Source organism: Ornithorhynchus anatinus, chromosome 7 (assembly GCF_004115215.2).
Source record: "Ornithorhynchus anatinus isolate Pmale09 chromosome 7, mOrnAna1.pri.v4, whole genome shotgun sequence".
NCBI lineage: Eukaryota > Metazoa > Chordata > Mammalia > Monotremata > Ornithorhynchidae > Ornithorhynchus > Ornithorhynchus anatinus.
Genome location: NC_041734.1, coordinates 43,040,746 through 43,058,877, shown reverse-complemented (window position 1 = coordinate 43,058,877; position 18,132 = coordinate 43,040,746). Strand labels below are relative to the sequence as shown.

The following is an 18,132-nucleotide window of genomic DNA, read 5'->3' as shown; positions in this document are numbered from 1 at the left end:
GAATATTCCTGTTTTATTGTGCTGTATTCTCAGTACAGGGCTCAAGTACTTCGATTAACATGGCGGGAGTTTGGATGGAGAGGAAAGGGAGGATTTTAGTGATGTTTTGAAGGTAGAAGTGACAAGATTGAATATGTGGGTTGACTAAGAGGGAGGAATAGAAGATAATGAGGACAGTGACAAAGGTAGGATGGTGGTGGTATGCTTACAGTGATGGGCAAGTCGGGGGCGGGGTTGGGTAAAATACAATACACCTCAGATTCGGGATCAGACTCAATCATCACAATCCCATTTTATTTGATGAAGGCTAAAATCTTAACTACGAAAGGCTAAGATTTGCCTAGGAGTAAGGGGAATTTCTGCCAGAGATGTAAATCCTGTAAAGGTTCTGTTAAGATTTTAAGACCTGTGGTACCTGAAACTTGGTATCATTAATCTTGCCTAGGGGAGTTGCTGGAGTTTAGCCAGCTATTATACAAAATCTTTTTTTAACCATTGTTTCTAAGTAGGATTTATTCTTATCAGAATAGCTAAGGACTGAACTACAATCAATTACATACTTGAAGACAATGTATAATTGAATTAGCTCTTTCTGTTATCAACCAATCCTTTCTTATAAACAAAGGTCACCACCAGAGGCTTAAACTGACTTTAAGGAGAAACTTAACACAGTTCAGTCCTTCCAATATTGTACTAGTATTAGTAGGTTTAATGGATGTAAAAATGTACACATTTTTATACTTACACATAAAGAAATGAAAATCAGCATGGTCCAGTGGGAAGAACACAGGCCCGGGAGTCAGGGAACTGCGTTCTAATCCTGCCTCTGCCATTTCCCTTTGTGTGACCTTGGGCAGTGACTTCGCTCCTTCGAACCTCAGTTTCCTCATGTGCAAAATAGGGACTAAATATCTGCTCTTCTCCTACTTAAGCTTTGAGTCCCATGGAGGATAGGGATTGTGTCTGACCTGATTATTATTTCACTACCCCAGTGCTTAGTATACAGCAAAAGTGCTTAACAAACACAATTATTATTTCACAGGAAGTAAATGTTTTGCTTTTGGAGTCACTCCATATTAGAAGGGCATTCTCCCAGTGCTCTGTTTCTAGTCTCTTGGTTCCTTCCAAAAGTATATTTCCACTCTTCCCCCTTCTGGCCTAATTTAATCTGGGGGAATGGCGATGAGCAGGTACTGCGTCTGATTCCAGATTCTTTCTGAAATTGATCAAGCACATTATACTGGTGATTACTGACCTTTTAAACATCAGCATGAGCCAGGGTATATTTTAAAAGGCGAATCTGAAAAGTCTTCCTATCTGACCCCCAGATATGCCGTAACACAGAACTGAAAATGAAGATTTAACTGGGAATCAAGAGGCAGGGGCTCTTGACAACCGTACATGTTGGGTTTAGGGATCTGAGCTGGGCCCGATCTATCAGTGAGGCAGGTAAAAGTGCCCCCGACCCCCCACCCCCCAAAAACAACCTAGCTGGTTTTGGCCCAACCCTGGATGCCCACACGCCTTAATGTACGTAGGGAGGAGACTGAAGCTAATCAGATGGGCCACTGCAGCATATATGCAGTGCACTTCAGAGGTCTCTGACAGGAAGAATCAAGTCTCTACTTTGCCAACCTCCCGGGTTTTGTTGATGAGGATATTGATGGTATTTGTTAAGCGCTTACTATGTGCCAAGCACCGCTCTAAGCCCGGGAGTAGATACAAGTTGTAATCAGGTTGTCCCACGTGGGGCTCTCAGTCTCAATCCCCATTTTACAGATGAGGGAACTGAGGCACAGAGAAGTAAAGTGAGTTGCCCAAGGTCACACAGCTAAGTGGCGGAGTTTTCTCCAACAGCAGAATGGGAACAATGACCCTAGCGTGGCTCAGTGGAAAGAGCACGGGCTTAGGAGTCAGAGGTCGTGGGTTCTAATCCTGGATCCGCCACCTGTCAGCTGTGTGACTTTGGGTGAGTCACTTCACTTCTCAGTTCCTCAGTTACCTCATCTGTAAAATGGGGACTGAGACTGTGAGCCTCATGTGTGACAACCTGATTACCTTGTATCTACCCCAGTGCTTAGAACAGTGCTCAGCACATAGTACACACTTAAATAGCAACATAATTATTATTACCCTCAGAGACTTGGGGAGACTAATGAACTGCAAGTTCCAGAGCAGACACCCACCACAGAAACCTGAAATTCACTCATTAAAATGAAAGGCAAATGAGCAGACTCTGCTGGATTTCTACCATGCGAGAGCCTAAAATCACCTTTAAAAAGGAGCAAATGGGAACCCCCTAGCACTGTTGACTCGTGTTAAATGCAGTCAGAAAATGTTCATCTCAAGATGTGGAAGGGGCTTTTATTCCCTTTCCTTACGATACTAATAGTTGATTAGTTTTAAAAAGTAACCGGACTCAATTTTGCATATCTTACAAGTTTCTAATTACTGACAGCATGCGGCAAGCCTTCAATTATTTAAAGTTTGAATATTCAGCATTTGGTTACTACATTCCATGTTTTGATCAATCAGATAATTTTAGTTACTCACCCCTCCCTACCATAGCCAAAGCTGACTTTACCTGCTTTGTAGAGGATTGACTAATTAGGGACATCATGCAAGTCTCTAATTATTTAAAATTGTAACAGCCATTACTTATCATATTTGGCATTTTGATAAATCTGATACGGCTAGCTAGGAAGCTTAATCCGCCCTGTATGGCTCATTTGAATCTGCACCCTTTATTCATCCCACCATGTATATATCCTTAACATTGATTTATACTAATGTCTGTCTCTCCCTCTACCAACTCTGTTATGTCGTACTCTTCCAAGCGCTTAGTACAATCCTCTGCCCATATAGTACAGTATATGCTCAACTCAAGGGTTGATTCAAAACTACCTCCCCACCCCAAAATGACAAACCACCCCCCCACCCGAAGACAAGGGAGTAATTAGAGTAATTAATTGATTTCATCTTGAGGCCTGTAAAATTCTGGTGAGATAAATCGGCCTACAATGGCCTTTTTATTATAATGAGAGGAAATGAAGGCGCTCACATAGCCATTTGATTAGCCTTGAACATAATCGGTGGAATTTATTGAGCGGCATGCCTAGAGGATACGGCACGGTCTGCGAGTCAGAAGCACCTGGGTTTTAATCCAGGCTCCGCCACTTGTCTGCTGTGTGACCCTGGGCAAGTCACTTAATTTCTTTGTGCCTCAGTTACCTTATCTGTAAAGGGGGGATTGAGACTGTGAGCCCCATCTGGGACACGGTCTGTGTCCAACCTGATCACCTTGTATCTACCCCAGCACTGAGTACGGTGCCTCGCACAGAGTAAGCGCTTAAACACCATAAAGAAAGTGTTTGGGAGAGTACAATACAGTAGAGTTGGTAGATATAAGCCCTGCCCTCAAGACTCTTACAATCTAGTGGGAGAGATGGACACAAAATAAATTGCCCTTTGTACATAATCAGTCAGTGGTATTTCCTAAGCCCTGACAACATGCAGCTGTAGAAAGCACTCGGGAGAGTATAAAACAGAGTTGGTAGGCATAATTCTTGCCTTCATGGAGCTTCATCTGGTCCTCACATTGCCCTTTCTCAACCACATACTCTGCCAATGGTGGCTGGGGTTGCGGCGGGGAGGGGGGAGGGAAACAGCAGACAGAATCCATGTGCCCAAATTCCTGTTCACACACGGATTAGGAATGCAGCAGACCATGTGAGCAACTTTGCACTCACTTGTATGTTGCCCTATCAAATCCTGCGATGAGAGGTGGCCTTCCATGAGGTTTCGTGCGGCACACAAGTCCTTACACCCATTCAAAACAAACCTAACAAGAAACCGAAGGGTTTCCAGGCAGTATATTTGCCTGGATGGGAAGAGAGCGACAGAGCAGGAGAGGGCCTGAGAGGGACAGAAGGAAAGGAATGCCGGAAATCTTTGGAGGATAGTGGGGGTGGGGAGAAAGAAGAGAGGACATATGCAAAGTTTATTAGAGTACTGGCTTGCTGCCGGAGCTTTGTTTCATTGAGGCCTCTGCACAAGTTAAATTTGTAGGATTACTGTATATGGAATGAGACTACATTATGTCTACATTTCCAAGTCGGGCAAAGCCAGCCCACAAATACCACCAAACAAAATCTCTTGTGAGGCTCCAAAAGCAAGAGGTCCATTTTCTCATCTCAGGCATCAATTATTATTATGGTATTCGTTAAGGGGCTGCCGTGGGTCAAACGCTGTCCTGACCGCTGGGGTGGAAGCAAGTTAACCGTATCAGACTCAGTCCCTGTCCCACATGGGGGGGCACGGTCTAAGTAAGAGGTAGACCGGGCTAACTGAATCCCCATTTTACAGTTGAGAAAACTGAGGCAGAGGGAAGTGAAGTGCAGTGACTTGCCCAAGGTCATATTCATTGGGCAAGTGGCAGATCCGGCTCCAGATTTAGAACCCAGGGCCTCTGACCCCCCAGGCCCTTACCCTTTCCCAAAGGCCACTCTGCTCCTCCCAGTTCAGTGCAAGTGTCCTATTGCTGTTTTCATTTACTGCCTTTACACTGCATTTCCTAAAACAAATTCAAAACGAGACCCCTGGCTGCCTCGTCCCTCCAAAACGTCCTCGAGACGGACCGACGATATAAAATAACTTTGACGTTAAATGACAACAGCAACCACGTCCGAGTGCTCTACGGTTAGATGGAAGATATGACAAGTCCACATATAGTCTCTTTTTGGTGACACGCCAAAGCCTTCGGTCATCCGGCAGCAACCACTGAAGGTTAGTGCAGGCAAAACCCTGGAGGGCAGGAATCGGAATTTATATGTCTTGTGTATATTAGTACAGCGCTCTGTACACAATGAGCGGAATGACGTCAGAGGGGAAGTCCGTCCTTTAAAATACTTCCCAAACCGAACTCTGACTCTCCCGTGGACTTGGCTCACTTTCTTCCGGAACTACACGGGCCGTGGGCCCCTTGGATTTGGGGTCCCGGGTGAAATAATAATAATAATGGCATTTGTTAAGGGCTTACTCTGTGCTAAGCACTAGGGTAGATACAAGGTAATCAGGTTGTCCCATGTGGGACTCAGTCTTCATCCCCATTTGACAGATGAGGTAACTGAGGCCCAGAGAAGTGAAGTGACTTGCCCACAGTCACACAGCTGATAAGTGGCAGAGCCCGGATTTGGACCCACGACCTCTGACTCCACTCCGGGGAGTCTGGGGGGGATGTGGGGGAGGGGGCCCCTCCCCACCCTCTTCATTCTGCAGGAAAATGGCCAGGCCGTGTCCAGGAGGGGCCTGCAAGGCCTCCAGGAGGCCTTCCCAGACTGCGCCTCCCTTTTCCTCTGTTCCTCCTCCCCTCCCCATTGCCCCTTCTCCCTCCCTCTGCTCTTCCCCCTTCCCCGCCCCACGGCACTGCTGTGTATTTGTACGTATTTATTCCTCTATTTTTCATTAATGATGTGTATATATCTATAATTCTGTTGATCTGTTTTAGTGCTATTGATGCCTGTCTACCTGTTTTGTTGTCTGGCTCCCCCTTCTAGACTGTGAGCCCGTTGTTGGGCAGGAATTTTCACTGTTGCCCAACTGTACTTTCCAAGTGCTTCGTACAGGGCTCTGCACACAGTAAGCGTGTAATAAATACAAATGTATGAGTGAACGCAGTCGCCGACCGTTTTTCCTGCCAAGGCCTCGGGGCTGCCCAGGCTCCCTCCCCGTTGGGCTGCACATGCACAGACACACAGAGACACACAGAGACAGTCACAGAGACAGAGAGGCAGACAGAGACACAAAATGTCCCTGGGCTGGCTACGGCCCCGCAGGCTGCCATTTCCATGTCTGGGGTTGGTTTTTAATCCGGGGGTCGGGGTGGGGAGGGGACAGGTCTTGGGGTGGGGGGGCAAAGTGGCCTTGGTGAGCGCTTAGTAAAGAGAAGCACTGTGTGGCTGGGCGAGGGCACGGAAAGACAGAGGGATGGAGACAGAGAGGGGGCAGATAGAGGGACAGGGGCAGAGAGAGGGACAGGGCCAGAGAGAGGGCCTGTGACAGAGAGAGGGGACAGAGAGACAGGAGATCTCGCTGCCACACTGAGGACTCCAAGAGAAGGGAGCCTAGCCCTGACCAGGCCCCGACCCCGTCCCCAGCCCCCTCCTACCCCAGCCCCTGACCCCCCGGCCCACCCAGCTCCCAACCCTTCCTGCCCCAGTCCCGCCCCTGGCCCCCATTCATTCCTTCATTCAATGGTATTTATTGAGCGCTTATGGTGAGCAAAGCACTGTACTAAGCGCTTGGAAAGCACAATTGGGCAACAAAGAGAGACCAGCCCTGGCCCCCAACGGGCTCACCCTCTGCCCCCGCCCTCCCAGCCCCCATTCCTTGCTTCATCCCACCATCTTTATTGAGTGCTTACCATATACAGAGCACTGTACTAAGCGCTTGGAATATATAATTGGGCAACAGAGAGAGAGAGAGAGAGATCATCCCTGCCCCACAACGGGCTCCGCGTCTGCCCCGGCCCCCATTCACTCTATGATACTTATTGAGCGCTTAATGGGTGCGGAGCACTGTCCTAAGCGTTTGGAATGTACAATTGGGCAACAGAGAGAGACCATCCCTGCCCCAGCCCCCATTCCTTCCTTCATTCAATGGTATTTACTGAGCACTTACTATGTGCAGAGCACTGTTCTAAGCTCTTGGAATGTACAACTGGGCAACAGAGAGAGACCAGCCCTGTCCCACAACGGGCTCACCATCTGCCCTGGCCCAGCCCCCATTCCTTCCTTCATTCAATGGTATTTATTGAGCGCCTACCGTGTGCAGAGCACTGTACTAAGAGCTTGGAAAGCACAATTGGGCAACAGAGAGAGACCAGCCCTGCCCCTCAACGGGTTCACCGTCTGCCCCCGTCCCCATTCACTCATTCAATCACATTTATTGAGCACCTACCGTGTGCAGAGCACTGTCCTAGGCGCTTGGAAAGCACCACTGGACACCAGAGAGAGACCAGTCCTGCCCCGCAAAGGGGTTCACCGTCTGCCTCCCTTCCTCCCATCCTCTTTACTGAGTGCCTATCGTGTGCGGAGCACTGTCCTAAGCGTTTGGAAAACACAAATGTGCAATAGAGAGACCAGTCCTGCCCCCCCAACGGGCTCCGTCTGCCCCCCCTTCCTCCCATCCTCTTTACTGAGCGCCTACCGTGTGCAGAGCACTGTCCTAAGGGCTTGGAAAGCCCCACTGTGCACCAGAGAGAGACCAGTCCTGCCCCCCAACGGGCTCCATCTGCCCCCCCCCCCTCCTCCCATCCTCTTTACTGAGCGCCTACCGTGTGCAGAACACTGTCCTAAGCGCTTGGTTGGCCCCATTGTGCACCAGGGAGAGACCAGTCCTGCCCCCCCAACGGGCCCACCTTCTGCCCCGGCCCCCCTTCATTCACTCAATCATATTTATTGAGCGTTTACTGTGTGCAGAGCACTGTCCTAAGGGCTTGGAAAGCAGCATTGGGCACCAGAGAGAGACCAGTCCTGCCCCCCAACGGGCTCCATCTGCCCCCCCCCCCCCTTCCTCCCATCCTCTTTACTGAGCGCCTACCGTGTGCGGAACACTGTCCTAAACGCTTGGACAGCCCCATTGTGCACCAGAGAGAGACCAGTCCTGCCCCCCATCCTCCCATCCTCTTTACTGAGCGCCTACCGTGTGCAGAACACTGTCCTAAGCGCTTCCACCCCCTCCCTCGCCCCGGTCCGGAGGAACAGCAGGACGGACAGACTCACCAGGCCCAGCAGCGCGCGCCACCCCAGCCTCGCGAGCCCGCGCACTCCCTCCCCGCCGGGGGCGCGCCTGCGCGCACACCACCCCCTCCAAACCCCGCCCCTCCGCCCAACGCGCAGGCGCCAACCCCCGCGCAGGCGCCGTGCGCCTCCCACGGCGGCCGGCCATATAGCGCCGGGGGGGGAGGGGAAGGGGTCAACCGTAGCCTCTTCTCCTTTACCAAGATGGCGGCCCGCCCCGCTTCGGCCGCGGCCCCCACCGTATGAGCCGGGCCTCCCTCCGCTGCTAAGAATAGACAAGGTAACAGGTCGAGCGACGCTCTTTGTGGCGCGGAGAGCCGAGGCGGCGAGGCCTTGGGAGCGGGACGAGGGAAGGGGCAATCTCCGGGCTGCAAAGCCGCCGCCTGGGCCGTCTCCTCCGGGAAGATGGCGGCAGTAGCGAGCCGTCGCAGGCGGAGCGGGGGGCCTCTCTAGCCGCAGCGGCGGGGCTCGATGGTGCGGGCGGCGGTCCTATTGGTGGGGACGGGTCACGTGGTGCCGCAGAGGACCATCGAGTTGGGGGGAGCGGGAGGTCTGCCCCTCTCCCCCAGCGGGGGCGCGCGCGCGGGGGCGCGCCTGGCTGGCTGTTGGCTCCCTTGGCCTAACTGGGCCTGAGGCCCACGGGGCATGGAGGGGCCTGACCTCCCCTCGGGTCCCGTCCCGAGCCCCCCACCGGGGCCGGCCCGGGGGAGGAGGGGGTCGGGAGAGATGGGGGACCCTCCGGTGTCCCCTCCCTGCCCCACCCCGTTGGGGACAAGTGGATTTGGCAGGCACCGGGGTGGTGGGATGGTCATGGAGGAGGCCCGGGAGAGGAGGATTCTGGGAATCCCGTACAATGGTTCAGTCGTATTTAGTGAGCCCTCACGGTGTGCAGAACACTGGGCTAAGCGCTTGGAAGGGACAGTTGGGCAACAGAGACACACCAGCCCTGCCCCATAAAGGGCTCGTATCGCCTTCAGTAGTATTTAGTGAGTGCTGACTATGTGCAGAGCACTGGGCTAAGCGCTTGGAAGGGACAGTTGGGCAACAGAGAGACACCAGCCCTGCCCCGTGATGGGCTCAGGATCTCATTCATTCATTCAACCGGAATGATTGAGCGCTTACTGTGTGCAGAGCACTGGACTAAGCACTTGGAAGGGACAGTTGGGCAACAGAGAGACAGCAGCCTTGCCCTAGAAAGGGCTTGTATCTCATTCAGTAGTATTTACTGAATGCTGATTATGTGCAGAGCACTGGGCTAAGCGCTTGGAAGGGACAGTTGGGCAACAGAGAGACACCAGCCCTGCCCCATAAAGGGCTCAGGATTTCATTCATTCAATTGTAATGATTGAGTGCTTACTGTGTGCAGAGCACTGGACGAAGCGCTTGGAAGGGACAGTTGGGCAACAGAGAGACAGCAGCCTTGCCCTAGAAAGGGCTCATATCTCATTAAGTAGTATTTACTGAGTGCTGACTATGTGCAGAGCACTGGGCTAAACGCTTGGAAGGGACAGTTGGGCAACAGAGAGACACCAGCCCTGCCCCATAAAGGGCTTGGAACTCAGTAGTATTTAGTGAGTGCTGACTATGTGCAGAGCACTGGACTAAGCGCTTGGAAGGGACAGTTGGGCAACAGAGAGACACCAGCCCTGCCCCATAAAGGGCTTGGAACTCATTCAGTAGTATTTAGTGAGTGCTGACTATGTGCAGAGCACTGGACTAAGCGCTTGGAAGGGACAGTTGGGCAACAGAGACACACCAGCCCTGCCCTAGAAAGGGCTCAGGATCTCATTCATTCAGTAGTATTTAGTGAGTGCTATGTGCAGAGCACTGGACTAAGCACTTGGAAGGGACAGTTGGGCAACAGAGAGAGACCAGCCCTGCCCCATTATGGGCTTAGGATCTCATTCATTCGATCGTATTGATTGAGCACTTACTGTGTGCAGAGCGCAGGACTAAGCGCTTGGCAGGGACAGTTGGGCAACAGAGAGACACCAGGCCTGCCCCATTATGGGCTCAGGATCTCATTCATTCAGTCAACCGTAATGATTGAGTGCTTACTATGTGCAGAGCACTGGACTAAGCGCTTGGGTCAGTTGGGCAACAGAGAGACACCAGCCCTGGCCACTGATAGGCTCAGGATCTCATTCATTCAATAGTATTTAGTGAGCGGTGACTGTGTGTAGAGTACTGGACTAAGCGCTTGGACAATTGGGCAACAGATAGAGACAATCCCTACCCAGCAATGGGTTCACAGTCTAGAGTGGAGACAAACAACAAAACAAGGAGAGGGGCATCAGTAGCATCAAAATAGATCAATAGAATTATAGATATATACACACCATTAATAAAATAGAGTAGTATGCTGTGGGAGGTGAAGGGGGCAGAGCAGAGGGAGGGAGTTGGGGCAATGGGGAGGAAGAGCAGAGGAAAATGTAAAATGGGGATTAACTATAAAATGGGGATTAACTGTGAGTCTCACATGGGACGACCTGATTACCCTGTATCTACCCCAGCGCTTAGGACAGTGCTCTGCACATAGTAAGCGCTTGACAAATACCAACATTATTATTATTATTAGGAAAAGCGGGGCTCAGTCTGGGAAGGCCTCCTGGAGGAGGTGAGCTCTCAGTAGGCCTCTCTGAAGCGGGGAAGAGAGCTAGTTTGGTGGATGTGACGAGGGAGGGCATTCCAGGCCAGAGGTAGGATGTGGGCCATTGGTCGATGGCGGGACAGACGCTAACGAGGCACAGTGTTGCTGTCAAGTCGCCTCCGACCCATAATGACGCCACGGACACATCTCTCCCAGAACGCCCCACCTCCACCTGCAATCGATCCAGAGAGCTTGCAGTTTAGAGAAGAGCTATTTCTGCCCACCTCATATCCTTGGCTTCTTCCTCTAGGCCACCATGGGATAGTAACATTTCTGTGGGTGCTCTTCCCTGGGTTAGGAGTAGCTAAACATCTCTTTGGTGACTCCAGTCAGTGGTGTCGGAATGTTTGTTGTTTGCAGAGCGCTTTATTCAGCGCTTGGGAGGGTACGATATAATAAAGAAGGTAGTCACAATCCTGGCCCACCAGGAGTTGTACTTTCCAAGGGCTTAGGACAGTGCTCTGCACACAGTAAGCGCTCAATAAATGCGATTGAATGAAAGGAGTTTAGCGTACCTAATAGGCAAGATCTTCCATTCATTTGGATCCTCTCCCTCTTTCCTCCTCTCCCCCGCCCCCCAAAATAAAAACAAAAGTGACTTTCATATCCGTTTTTCCACTTCACACTTAAGGGCAGTTATCGGCAACTTTGTGCTCACGATGAGGAATCCGGAAAGATATTTGTCGATGTGCAAAGTCTGAAGTTTCTGAGATAGTATTCTGCAGTACCTTTGAAGGTCTTAACCACCCGTTAGGGCCACCCTGAGGGACTCTTAAACTGTTTGTAAAGTCCTGTACAGTTCAGATGTTTTTGCACAAAGGGCTGGTCCGAGGAAAATGAACCTGAAGACTATCTGCTTATGTTCTGAGCAGAGGAAGGTATTCCTTCCTAGACTGAGCGCTTTCGTCAAAGTAAAATCATATTATTTGTTCAGTCCTTATACTCACTCTCCAACCAGCGTGGCTCAGTGGAAAGAGCCCGGGCTTGGGAGTCAGAGGTCATGGGTTCGAATCCCGGCTCTGCCACTTCTCAGCTGTGTGACTGTGGGCAAGTCACTTAACTTCTCTGTGCCTCAGTTACCTCACCTGTAAAATGGGGATTAAGACTGTGAGCCTCACGTGGGACAACCTGATTACCCTGTATCTACCCCAGCGCTTAGAACAGTGCTCTGCACATAGTAAGCGCTTAACAAATATCAACATTATTAACCAGCATTACCCATTCTTTTCATCTGGCCTTACCAAACGGAAGAGATTGAGGAGCTGGTCCTTTGCTGAGAGTGCAGAGCAGTTTGTGAGAACTGATTAGAGTCTTAACAAATCCGATAATGTTCAAGGAAGTATCTTGGTGCTGCTGGCTTTAGGCAAGTGCTCTCTTATCCCCAGACACCAACTTTGGAAGGTGGATGGAGAACATTACCCACTGCTGCTCTAGTAATGCCTAAATGCTCCTAAATTAACTAGAGACCTAAATTTAGGGTGAATATTATTCTAGCCTTCAGAGGCATCAGAAGATATTGCTAATCCTTATTTTTGATAATATCTAGCCCTTTTATGAAATAAGATATCTAACTTGGGATTGTACATCAGGGTCTGACTTCTCTGAGAACAGGCTCAATAAGTAGGTCATTCTGGGCGGGCAGTTTTGAACCCATCTTGTAATTACTCGGCACCGGGCACAGAAAGCTAATTTATAAAGCATTTGTAGTGTAGCGGGCCACGTTGGTACTATTTCCTTTTCATCTATAGAGACTGCGAAGGCTAGGTTTTTCCAGTTATCGGCTAATTGAGAATAGAGGGGAAAGCACTTGAGCTGCTTTTGATGTCTTAATTTTTTCCTGCTATGGGGCACTCAGAGTTCCCAGCTACACCGCAACATATGCTTGACTTTAATTGAGGGACTTTAGAATAGATACTTTTATGACTTCAGGTAGGATTAGATCATCTAAAGCGTCTTTTTGCATGGGATGCTTTTGGGCCTACTGCATAGCTTCTGATGCTTGCAGAACAGTGGTGCCGCTCTTCAGAGTTGTATTTATTGAGCACCAATTTGGTGCGGAGTACCGGGCATAATAAATAAGTGAGGCATTCCCTGCCCACTAGGAGCTTATATCTGAAAGGGGGAGGCGAGCAGAAAACATTTACAACTAGAATGGTCAAAACTAATCGGGTACACCTGCGTGCTAAGAAGAGAATAAAAAAACTCAGTTGACCAGCGCCAGAGTTGGCCGAAGGAACGATGTGGATCAGAGTGTTGGGAAATTAATTGGGGAAAGCTTGTTGGAGGAGGTGGGCTTTTTAGGGGAGCTTTGCTTGATGGGAGGGAGTTTCAGGCTGGGACAGTTTCATGAATGAATGTTTGGAGGCGGGAAGAATCGAGATCCATTGCTCGAGGGTTGGCTTGGGAGGAGCAGAGACAGCAAGCTGGAGAAGAGGGCAGGTGATGGAGAGCCTTGAAGCCTATTGGGAGGAGTTTTGCTTGATGTGGAGAGACACAGGAAGGTTAAATCAACAAATTTCATCTGATGGGATGATTCACGGAGAAGCAGTGTGGCCTAGTGTAAAGAACACGGGCCTGGTAATCAGAGTTCCTGGGTTCAAATCCCGGCTCTGCCAGTCGTCTGCTGTGTGACCTTTGGCAAGTCACTTAACTTCTCTGGGCCTCAGTTCCCTCATCTGCAAAATGAGGATTCAGTGCATGTTCTCACTGCTTTTTAGCCTGTGAGCCCCACGTTGGACCTGATTATCGTGTATCTTACCTGGTGCTTGGCACATCCTATTATTATTGTTATGATTATTGTGATTATTATAGTCTAGCTGGGTTATCTGTTCCAAGAGCAGACTTTCTTTGAATTTAGCAGCGACCTCTTTGGGGCATCACTTTATAAGCATCACTGGGGTAGCTGAGTTTTTATCTTTGGATTTGAATTTTGGAGGAGTGCTCGTATCGTTCTAATTTAGGTTTCCTAAGTAACTGATTTGTCAGTTCCTATCTGAACAAGTCTGAATGGCAGATCGGTTAAATAGGGAAAGGAACTAGTAAGTGGACAATTTTGGAGGAGTGCTTGTGTTGGTCTTATTTAGGTTTCCTAAATAAATGATTTAGTCAGTTGCTCCTGAACAAATCTGAATGGCAGATCAGCTAAGTAGGGAGAGGCCGGGGGACTATAATTTCTTCATTATTCGTTCACTCAAGAGGCCTAGGCAATGAAGTATTCATAGGGCATTAATGGTACTTAGTGTGCATTGTTTACTGATGGTTGCAAAGTGAGCTGAGCAAACTTTAAAAATTCTCTAGGTCCTAGCCTCCACAATTTTCTGGTTATCATTCTGTGATACTTAATTTGGCTGGGAACAAAGTATCTAGTGTAAAGTCTTCAGCCTGGCTATTGTTTTTAACAAGAAAGCTAATGTTGCATTTTTTTAGCTCCCGCCCCAAAGTTGCATTCCTGCTTTCCTTTCCCATCAAAATTATAGTGGGCATTTAAGGCTTATAGCGATCAGAATATCCTTAAAAGCACTACACTTTTACCTGTTGGCAAGTTCGTTTTGGGTGAGAATTAGGGATCTTTATATTTGCATATAACACTGGTCCACTATACTGTAAAAAGCCTAAAATTCCAGTTTGCTAACTTAGCTGGACAGGGCTATGTCACCCGAGAGAGGCTTAATCATATTTGAGTGTTTAGTGTAGTACTTTGTATTTATTGAGTATTTACTGTGTGCAGGGCACTGTTCTAAGCACTGGGAAGAATACAGTACACCAGAATTCGTCGACAAGTTCCCCGCCACAGTGAGCTTACAGTCTAAGAAGGGGAGACAGAAATGAATACAAATAGTTTACAGATTTGTGCATGAGTGCTGTGGAGCTGAGGGTGGGGTGTATACGAAGTGTCCGAAGGTACGGATCCACGTGCAGTTGCTTCAACTTTGTTAATTCCTATAAGGAACAATCCACCTGGTGATAGTTCTCTTTTCCACACGTGTAATCCTATCATAACGTTTTCCTTCCTCTCCATTCCACTTGAGGAGACTTGAATCATTCCTTGTCTTATGCCGTCGTCTCCGACCCATAGCGACGCCATAGACCTATCTCGCCCAGAGCACCCCACCTCCATCTGCAATCCTTCTGGTAGTGGATCCATAGAGTTTTCATGGTAAAAATACGGAAGCGGTTTACCATTGCCTCCTTCCGTGCAGCAAACTCGAGTCTCCACCCTCGACTCTCTCCCGTGCCGCTGCTGCTCAGCACAGGTGAGTTTGTAGCAGATGGCCTTCCACTCACGAGCCTCTGGCCAAGCTAGGAATGGAATGGGTAGTCCTCTGCTTGACTCTCCATCCTGTAATCGAGGTTGGTAGAGTACTGCAAACTCTTCCAGGCGTGACCCCTAGAGGGGTAATCATTCCTTTTTTGTCTAAAATTGAATGCCCTTCTCAGGGGAATGGCCTACGTTTGGCCAGTCCCCTGCAAAATGAATGGTAGGAACTATTAATCGATGACATTTAATGAGTGCTTTACTGTGTTGAGCACTGTGCTAAGTGCTTGGGAGAGTACAAAAAAACAGAAGTGGTAGATACGATCCCTGGTTATAAGGAGTTTATAGTCTAGTTTACTCTTCTTTGAATTTAGTGATAGCAAACTTAGATAATTTGGGTTCCAAACCTGTTTATCTCCGGTTTAGCGGTAATTGAGGAAAAACTGACCTTTATTGATCATTCTTCCTTCATTCTTAATTTTGCCCTTTGATTCATTTCCTTGCTTAACTTGGTGTGCCCTTGTGTGACATTTCTCACCATTTAGTTTCTTTCTATGGGACTGTAATTTATTAAATATTAGGTGCCTAATATAGCTTCCTGTGATGTCTTCTGAACTATGAACCTTCCCAGATGACATGCACGTTTTAGGAGATGGAATGTTGTTAAGAAACATGCCCAGTGGACCAGAATGAAGTCCTCAGAATACAGTGCTGTGATTAGCTCTGAAAAGTGAATCGCAGCACTTCTTGAGCACCTCACGGGGTGCAAGCACTGGATTACTTGGGAGGATACATTTGAAGCGAATCATCTGCTCCCTACCCTCTGATACCCATAAGTATTTTAGATGATGGGTTATGAGAAGAAAATGCTGGATTAACAGTAACTGAGCAGCCAGAAACACGACTGGAAACTGTGACCTGATCCTTGAGCAAAGTTCTTTGTGGAGTAGGAGCATGATCTCTACACCCAGGCCCCTGAACACTCAGTCTTCTGGATGTTTCCAGTAGAAGACGGTTTTGGAGAGACCAGTCGAGATGTTGCTGGACAAGGGAGAAGGGAAGGAATCAAACTTGACTAAGGTATTTCCTTACAATAGCTTGTGTGATTTCTTTTTTCCACATTAATTTGAGAGTTATGAAGATGGAATATATATATGAAACATATTTAGCGGTTGCAGTTCATTGACCATCCCAAGTGTGTGACGTGACAAGTTCCCAATTACGTACCCCATTATTTTCCCACTCCTTATTTACGGTCTAGACTCTGAAAATCATAACCAAATTAACCTTTTGGTTGTAATTGATGCAGGTGGTTGGCAGGTGCTTGTTTGCAGCCACTTCGCATATCAGATGCCTGACCCGGGTTTACCGGTTAAGCTCTCTACCAGTGGCCGATCAAAGCAATAATTAGTTATTAACAATGATAATAATGAATAATGAAGAGTAGACTTGTAGGCCGCCTGTGACGTTTTCCGGCAAGATACTTACTGGCTTTAGTGCAGTGTTCTGCGCCTGGTAAGTGCTCAAATACGATTGATTTCCCTTGTGGTTCAACTAAATCCACAAACCATGACAACTTGCTGCTTTTTGAGTCTGAAAGCCCCACACTCTGTAAGCTGTAATACCTTGATGCTAAATTGGCATCTTTATATTGGTATTTAAGTTCTTACTATGTGCCAGGCACGCTGTACTAAGCGCTTGGGTAGATATAATCAGGTTGGACATGGTCTAGGTCAAGCTGTACTAAGCACTTCGGTAGATATAAAATAATCAGGTTGAACACGGTTTAAATCCCACATGGGGCTCACGGTTTTAATCCCCATTTTACAGATGAGGTGACTGAGGCCCAGAGAAGAGAAGTGTCTTGCCCAAGGTCACACAGCAGACAAGTGGCGGAGCTGGATTTAGAACCCAGGTTTTGTCCCTTTTTCAGTAAGGATAGGTGTGTTGTATAGAGAGGCTTTTGAAGCTTTTCTCCACAGGGGTGTACTCTGTACCCAGATTAAAAAAATCAAGAACCTGGGGGAATTGAACACAACCTTTTGCTTTATGCTCCATTCCTACTCTCAGCTCAATCTGGGTCACACTGAATTAAGGAACCAGTTTCTCCCAGGACGACCTAGCCTCCACTCGTTCTCGAGACTGAGTTCAGGATGTTGTAATTGTAAATCAGAATTCACTAAATTTCACGTTTAAAGAAGTGAGGTAACTGGTCACCTTGAGAGACACAGATGAACAACTTCGAAGTGGGCACACATAACTATTTTTTCCCCTCTTTGGCAGCTGAGGATTTCAAAATCTCTTACAGGAGCTGGCAATCTCCCTGGTCGGATGAATTAAGCACTGAACGAATTTGTTAATGGGAAACTTTACACTCCTTGAAGCAAAGGAGGGGCAGTACTGATGGAATGGAAATTTCAAGGCCGAAAGGGCAATAGAGGCCCTTCGCAAGATGTACCACAGGGAAATGTTCCTTGGCAGTTGAAGCAGTGTAGAAAGAATGGTCAGGTGGGGCACATGTTCCCATTGCGGAGCATTGCTGCAGCGAGCCTGAATCCATGACCGAGTCAGCGGCGATACCGTGTGGGAATAGTTGAGGGAATAGTTGAGGTGAACCAGCTACATTGGTTGGGTTGAGGTTAGGCTCAACACCTAGGACTGGTGCACCTGGGACTTACCCTCCTTGAAGCAGGTCAGACCCCATTTAATCCTTTTGCACCAATGATGCCTTTGCCATGGAGGTGTTGATAATCCCCAGGAATGATAGTGGCATTTGGTAAGTGCTTACTACTGGCGGAGCACTGTACTAAACACTGGGGTAGATACAAGATAGCTAGGCCCCACGTGGGGCTCGCAGTCTAAGGGAGAACAGGTATCGAATTCCCATTTTGCAGATGAGGGAACTGAGGCACCAAGCCAAGTGACTTGCTCGAGGTCACAAAGCCAACAAGTGGCAGACCCGGGATTAAAGTCCAAGTCCTCTGACTCTCAGGCCTGTGCTCTTTCCCCCAGGCCACACTGCTCTTTGCACATTAGAATGTAAACCTCTCGAGGGTGAGTTTTGTGCCTTCTAACTCTAGTGTACTCTCTCCCAAATGCTTAGCCCAGTGCTCTGCACTCATAAAGTGGAAGTGGCGAGAGGCACAGTTTTCCAGAAGGATGAATGAGCTCTTGACTGATGAGATACGCACAGTTCACAAAGCTGTTTAAGGCTTTAAAGAAGCAGTGTGACCTAGTGGATAGTGCAAGGACCTGGGTTCTATTGCCAGCTCCGCCACTTGTCTGCTGCGTGACCTGGCGCAAGTCGCTTCATTTCTCTGTGCTTGTTACTTCATCTGTAAAGTGGGAATTAAGATTGTGATCCCCACGTGAGACAGGAGCTGTGTCAACCTGATTATCTTGTATCCACCGCAGTGCTTAGAACAGTG

At 48.5% G+C, this 18,132-nt stretch overlaps 2 protein-coding genes across 4 annotated transcripts in view; one reads left to right on the top strand and one right to left on the bottom strand.

Moving 5' to 3' along the window:
• Positions 1-8,169, bottom strand: part of SEPTIN2 (septin 2) — a 40,700-nt gene extending 32,531 nt beyond the window's left edge. Inside the window, exon 1 of one of the 3 annotated variants that reach the window (XM_029068732.2) lies at positions 8,039-8,169. The gene's annotated coding sequence lies outside the window, so the exon portion shown is untranslated. Of the gene's footprint in view, positions 1-7,781; positions 7,849-7,999 lie in introns of those variants that run through there. The other 2 variants (XM_029068733.1, XM_001513209.6) reach the window with 2 other exon arrangements.
• HDLBP (high density lipoprotein binding protein) overlaps positions 7,995-18,132 on the top strand; it is a 97,400-nt gene continuing 87,262 nt past the window's right edge. The window contains exon 1 of the mRNA XM_001513250.5: positions 7,995-8,079. The gene's annotated coding sequence lies outside the window, so the exon portion shown is untranslated. The remainder of the gene's footprint in view (positions 8,080-18,132) is intronic.